The 7,500-nt window shown below is 40.5% G+C and overlaps 1 protein-coding gene across 3 annotated transcripts in view; it reads right to left on the reverse strand.

Moving 5' to 3' along the window:
• spin (lysolipid transporter protein spinster) overlaps nucleotides 1-7,500 on the reverse strand; it is a 136,742-nt gene that overhangs the window by 127,967 nt on the left and 1,275 nt on the right. The window lies entirely within an intron of this gene.

Raw genomic sequence — 7,500 nt, forward strand, 5'->3', positions numbered from 1 at the left:
ATATATATATATATATATATATATATATATATATATATATATATAAATATATATATATATATATATATATATACACACACACGCAACACATACATATACATATACATACACATATATACACAGAATCCAAATACCCCCCCCCCCCCATCCCTTCCTCTCCCTCGCACGATCAGCTGATCGCAAGTGAACCGGTCACTTTCAAGAGGGCAGACACGATGGCGCTGTGCTGTCGGCTGCTGCTATCACATTTTTTCCTTTTCAAAATTTTTTTTTACCAACCAGAAGTCAACGTCCTTAGAGGTGATAACCTACCAGGAAGACCCATCAATGTGAACTTATTTTCCTTTTCTCTAATTGTCTTCATAAATGGAATTGCTAAATCTGATTGATCAAAATAAATGTCTACTTATTGATTCAAATAAACGTCTAATTATTGATGTAAATAAACGTCTAATCATTGATGTAAATAAACGTCTAATCATTGATGTAAATAAACGTCTAATTATTGATGTAAATAAACGTCAAATTATTTATTCAAATAAACGTTTAATTATTGATTCAAATAAACGTAAGTGACTAAACTATATTTTTCTGATGAAGACCTTTTTAGTATTACGGAAAGGGGTGGGGTAGGGGGGTGAAAATCATTATATTAACTGGTCAGTTCTCTCTCTTTAAATGGGAGAGGGTGGCTAACGATGTTACAGCTAATACAAGGCAATATAAAAAAAAATAAAGCAAAATAAAAAATAAACAAAGAAAAGACAGAAAAAAATAGAAAGCGAAAACAAAAGAAGAAGAAAACAGACATTCAAAAACAAAATGAACAAAACAAAGAACGACCAAGAAGAAGAAGAAGAAGAAGAAGAAGAAGAAGAAGAAGAAGAAAAGAAGAAGAAGAAGAAGAAGAAGAAGAAGAAGAAGAAGAAGAAGAAGAAGAAGAAGAAGAAGAAGAAGAAGAAAAGAAGAAGAAGAAGAAGAAGAAGAAGAAGAAGAAGAAGAAGAAGAAGAAGAAAAAAAAAACGACAAAAAAGCCTGCCAATCCGAGCCCTGCGCCAAACTGCGGCCAACTGGCAAGGGGGCGATCGGAAAGCAACTTGCCATTGCATCGTTAGCAACAGCTCGCCACGCCTGCCAAACACGAGACCAAAAAGATTGCCAAAGACTGCCCAGAGATAGATCACTAATTGACCCAATCAATTCCCTAATCACTCCATCCTACCCTCCACCCACCCACCCATAAGAAGCTCACTAAAAGCCAATTTGAGAGAGAGAGAGAGGGGAAGAAAAGGGGAGAGAGAGGAAGAAAAGGGGAGAGGAGAGAGAGAAAGAAAGAAAGGGGAGAGGAGAGAGAGAAAGAAAGGAGAGAGGAGAGAGAGAAAGAAAGGAGAGAGGAGAGAGAGAAAGAAAGAAAGGAGAGAGGAGAGAGAGAGAGAAAGAAAGGAGAGAGGAGAGAGAGAGAGAAAGAAAGGAGAGAGGAGAGAGAGAGAGAAAGAAAGGAGAGAGGAGAGAGAGAGAGAAAGAAAGGAGAGAGGAGAGAGAGAGAGAAAGAAAGGAGAGAGGAGAGAGAGAAAGAAAGGAGAGAGGAGAGAGAGAGAAAGACAGAAGGAGAGAGGAAAGAGAAAGACAGAAGGAGAGAGGAAAGAGAAAGGGAGAAGGAGAGAGGAAAGAGAAAGAGAGAAGGAGAGAGAAAGAGAAAGAGAAAGAGAGAAGGAGAAAGAAGAGAGAGAGGAGAAAGATTGGAGTTCTTCTGTATTCCGTTCCAATCAACTCGGATTCAGCGATTCTCTCAATTTGCAATGTTGTGATGAAACTTTTGCTACGATTGCGTCATCAATCCAGGGAAGGAGATGACCAGTTAACTAAGGACTAGAGGGTAATGGACGTCAGCTGATTGGGGAAGATGAGCATGTGTAAAGACTGAATAAAATTCATATAAAAACTTTAATAAAATGTGACACGCACACCACACACACGTATGCACGTATGTATATAAATAAATAGTGTGTTAGTGTGTGTATGTGTATGTGTATGTGTGTGTGTGTGTGTGTGTGTGTGTGTGTGTGTGTGTGTGTGTGTGTGTGTGTGTGTGTGTGTGTGTGTGTGTGTGTGTGTGTGCGCGCGCGCGCGCGTGTTCATGCGTGCATAGGGTACGCGTCTATATATATATCTACGTGCCAATAACCACTATCCCTTCACTCTTGTAAAAGACACCCTCTCTCTCCCCACGGCTATTTCAAGCAACCATCCATCCATTTAACCTAACTACCTAATAAAATAAAATAAAAACTTTACGTACCATTTAAAAAACAACAACAAAAAAACAGATGCATAACGACTGTTATTTGATAAAACTAAAATAAAATGTATAAATAAAATCAAGATACGAAAAGGAGGGAGATGGCAAGGAAGAAGGGGACGTAGAAGACGAAGTCGAAGAGAAGAGAAGAGATGATGATGATGATGATGAATAAGGTGATGAAAAAGAAGAAAAAAATTAATATAATAACACGGGTGTGCTATCTCTTTAGTAAGATGAAAGAATGGCCGCCGTGTTTGATATCCATGTAAACAAGGTTATATCACTTTATCTGTGCCTGTGTTTTGATGAAAAAAAAAGAAAAAAAAAATGAAAACAACACGTCGAAAAGTCATGACGCACTTTCATGAACGTATCAATAATAGTAGAAATAGTAATTGCAGTGGTAGTAGTAATCATTATCAATAGTAGTAATAGCACTAGTAATTAGAATCAGTAACATTAACATAACCACAGGAATCCGGAAAGAAAAAATGGTAGTCCAAAACCCAATATTTTTTTCATTGCAGCTGATCACAGAAAACGGAGACGACCTTTCACCACATAGCCTCAAAGAGACAAGAACCAAACATACATGATGCAATGAGAACCTCTCCCCCCCACCCCACCCCACCCCACCCCTAAGGCAACACAGGATGCTTGCTGGTCATCCCGATATCGGATACCATAAGCCGATATACAAGAGGAAATGTGATCCCTCAATGGTCGCCTAAAAGGAAGGAAACTTGTAATCGTATTCACAAAAGGAAAGGTAGTTAAGAGGAGAAAGAAATAATGAAAAAAAAAGGGAGAGAGAGACTGAAGAGAGGAGAGAAAAGGGTGTATATATATATATATATATACACACAAGATGGCGAGGAAATGGCAGCAGGCAGAACTCTCACGCAAAGATCAGCAAAAGTGGAAGATTGTCGTCCTCTCAACATCCAGCCATCCAATCAGAGTCTAGCAAACCGCACTCCTTCTAGTTCTCCTTCTTCTCCTTCTCCTTATTTTCGGCTTCTTCCTCCTCCCTCCTCCTCCTTTTCCACCCTTTTCTTCCTCTTCGATCTCTTTTCTCTTTCGTTTTCTCTCCCTCTCGGATATAGAGATAAATTAATTACTTTTGAAGATTCTCTCTCTCTCTCTCTCTCGCTCTCCCCCCCCCCCCTCTATCTCTCTCTCTCTCTCTCTCTCTCTCTCTCTCTCTCTCTCTCTCTCTCTCTCTCTCTCTCTCTCTCTCTCTCTCTCTCTCTCTATCTCCCTCTCTCTCTTTCTCCCCCCTCCCTCCCCCCCTCTCTCTCTTTCTCCCCCCCTCCTCCCCTCTCTCTCTCTCTTCCCCCCCCCCCTCTCCCTCTCCTAGTAACAGACAACAGTCAATAATATTCATGTTATCGCAAGTACTCCACCTCACGATTAAAGGTCCGAGTACATGGCCACCGCCGCGTCACGTGAACACAAGATTCTATAATCGGCAGAGGAGATTAGTTCATCAAACTAATTAAAGTCGATGCACTTTCTTATTTTTGGTACGACACGATATCTTTTGATTATGTTAATCCGGATGATCATTATGTAAAATCAATCACATAGGGAGGGAGGGAGAGAGGGGGAGAGGGAGGGAGAGAGGGGGAGAGGGGGAGAGGGAGAGAGAGGGAGGGAGAGGGAAAGAGGGGGAGAGAAATGAGAAATCAAAGAGAAGGAAAAGAAAAAGAAAGAATGAAAAGAGGAAAAACAAAAAGAAGAGAAAGAAAAGAGAAAAAGGAAAGAGCGAGAACGAAAAAAAGAAAAGAATAAGAGGCCAACAGAGGAGAGCGAGTGATGAGAAGGACATCAACCAGGGAGCGAGATATGCATAGTGGGGGGAAAACCACGCGCCCTTATATAGCCTGTGGGCGACCGAAGCGGGGGGGTGGGGGGTGGGGAAGCAATGGTAGACCCAAATCAGCCTTCCCTCAAGCAGTCTACACCTGCTACTTCAGAGTCCCATCCTTCATCGACTCAAGTACCAGTCCTCGAATTAACTCACAAAACACATGTATTTGCAGGAGATATCCGCCCCTCCCCCCACCTGAATTGGGCGTGGCATAGGCAACAGACCACGCAAAAACTACAATACTAACGACCATTTTTAGGATACATACTCCTACTGTATTCCCCAATTTATAAGACCAATTTTCAAGACCAAAATACACAAAAAATTAAAGAAAAGAAAGAAAAAAAAAAGAAAAAAACGCCGACGACCCAACATAGGTCATCCAAGTGCGGGGAAAAAAACATTGAAATACACAACCACGCACGCCCCCATTCATAAGAAACATATGGACACTCTAAGAAGAATGAACAGTGCCAAGTAGAGCAAGTTGACACATCAAGCAGGCTGCAATTAGCACGAATTATTGCGAATCTTCCCATCGGCTTCGACACACGGAAGAAAAGCGCATAATCGTTTGTTTGTCTGTTTTACAAATAGAGGAAGGAGGGGAGGGAGGAAGAGAACGCTAGGGGAGGGTAGAGAAGAATAGAAAGAGGGGGTAGAAGGAGAAAATAAAAGGAGGGAAAAATAGAGAGGGGTGATAAAAGAGAAGAGGGTTAATTAAAAAGAGAAAGCGATGGGGAGAGAGAGGGAGAGAGACAACACGGTCTAGTAACTGTGGGCAGACTCCCAAGGTCCTCTGCCATCCCTAGTGACGGCATGCAACAAACTGCGGATAATTATACCACACACACACACACACACAACACACACACACACACACACACACACAACACACACACAACACAACACACACACACACACACAGTGCATGTATGTATGCATGTATATATGTATGTATGTATGTATGTATTTATGTATGTACGTATGTGTATGTATGTGTATGTATATAGATATATACATATATATATCGGCACATTGCATATCTTATATATGTATATATATGTATATGTATATATATATATATATATTGTAATATTATACATGTATTGTAATTTATATATATATATATATATATATATATATATATATATATATATATATATATATATATAAAGGTGAGAGAGAAAAATCCGCATCATCTCACTAGTAAATAGACAAAAAATATATATATAACATTCAAAAAACAAGAAATCATGAGATCTGCGAAGCGCAATAAAAATTAATGTTTATTCAACAGCATCGCATCCAACTCGAAGGTCGAACCCGCTGCTTGTGAATAAGAGGAGGAAGAGAAGGAGGAGAGGGAAAGAGGAGGAAGAGGGAAGGAAAGAGGAAGAGGGGAAGGGAAGGAAAGAGGAAGAGGGGAAGGGAAGGAAAGAGGAAGAGGGGAGGATGCTGGAGAGGAATGGGAGAAGGGAGAAGAGGCGGAGGAGGAATGGGAAGAGTAAAGAAGGGAGAAGAGAGGAGGGCAGAGAAACAGGAAGAGGAAGTAGAAAGAGGATCAGGGGCAAGATAACTCCATGAACAAAATAAAAATGACAACAACGATGAATTGGGAAAACAGTGTGAGCCAAGACGAGACTAAAAAAAACAAAAACAAAGATATAAAAACAGAGGAAGAAGAACCAGGCCAGCAAAAACACCTCAAACTCACATAATATCTTATATACAGATAAAAAAAAAAAAAAAAAAAGTTACTATCAAGCAACACATAAGCCCAAAAACCGATCGCCTGAGCAGAGGGGACAACATCTCGTAGATGAATAATACATTATCTAATCGGCTGCCGTCACCTTGGGTAGATTGTCTACAAGGACACCGTCAGGGTGCGTTATCTCAAGCACAAGCATACTCAAGCTTACCCAAACACACGCACTCACAGAGAGAGAAGGGGGGGGGGAGAGGAAAGGAGAGAAGGAGAGAAAGAGTGATAAGGAAGGAGGGATGGAGGGAGGGAGGGAGGGAGAGGGAGAGGGAGAGGGAGAGGGAGAGGGAGAGGGAGAGGGAGAGGGAGAGGGAGAGGGAGAGGGAGAGGGAGAGGGAGAGGGAGAGAGAGAGAGAGAGAGAGAGAGAGAGAGAGAGAGAGAGAGAGAGAGAGAGAGAGAGAGAGAGAGAGAGAGAGAGAGAGAGAGAGAGAGAAAGGGAGAGGGAGAGAAAGGGAGAGTGAGAGAGAGGCAGAGGGAGAAGGTGAGAGAGGCAGAGGGAGAAGGTGAGAGAGGTAGAGGTAGGGGGAGAGGGAGAAAAAGAGAGTCTTCATATTCAAACCAACTATCTCTATAAGCGTAAGAGAACAAAACATTTAATTTAGTACAGCCCCCCCCCCCACACTACCCATTTCACAGAGAGTATCTTAAGTCAATCAAATGCAACCCAGGTTAATCTAACGGGCAGACATCTCATTAAGACATTCGCTCCATTATCAATTAAGAAAGCAATTAAAATCACTTGCAGTCACCATTTAAAGACTCGTATGCTTCCAAGTATTCGTTTATTTATCTATTTATTACATGTCAATCTTACATGAAAGATGTCAAAATTATTTTGTTAAAGAAAATATTTGATTTTAAAACGGGGTTATCTCCCTTATTTCAGCCATCTTAACACGTCACTTCTTAAGCATTAACATTCTAAAATAAAATAATTTCATCCTTGATATCAACTAGAAACGTGTACCGGCACATTGCATACCTTAATTAGGGTAACACTTTTCAATCAAAAAAAGTATCCATCTTATAATCATATGCAAGAACCAACCGCCTTCATGAACTCCTCTTTTATTTATCTATTTTCAATAAGAGTGGAATTGGAAAGCAGAAAATCTATAGGGGGACATTTTCCCCTTTAGATGATGTACCCATTGACCTTTTACTCCATAGTACTCGAGCTTTATTTAGGCTTAAAAATGCGAATTAATGCAATGCCAGCCGTGATTCGCACTAACAGGCAAAATGAGGTGGTCAGAGTTGGGCAAAACGAAGTGCAACCTCCCCCCCTTTTTTTTTTAATTCTGTGCACTCCAAAAAAAAAGTTATGTCAACTATTTATTTTCGTTCGGATCGCCTGTCGGACGATTTATGACATTCATTCCTTTAAATCTCATATAATCATAAAGTTCTCCGCTTAAATTCCCAAGTATATTTTCATGATTAAGTTAAATACCATGCACTTCTGATTTATAAAAGGCAGATTTCCTTTTACGTGCGCAACTAAAAATCGAAGTCGAGTCTAAGGAATCGGACGAAAGTGGTGTGATGTGTACAGT

This window comes from Penaeus japonicus, unplaced genomic scaffold, assembly GCF_977035675.1.
Source record: "Penaeus japonicus unplaced genomic scaffold, GWHDUDI00000001_assembly GWHDUDI00000037, whole genome shotgun sequence".
Lineage (NCBI taxonomy): Eukaryota > Metazoa > Arthropoda > Malacostraca > Decapoda > Penaeidae > Penaeus > Penaeus japonicus.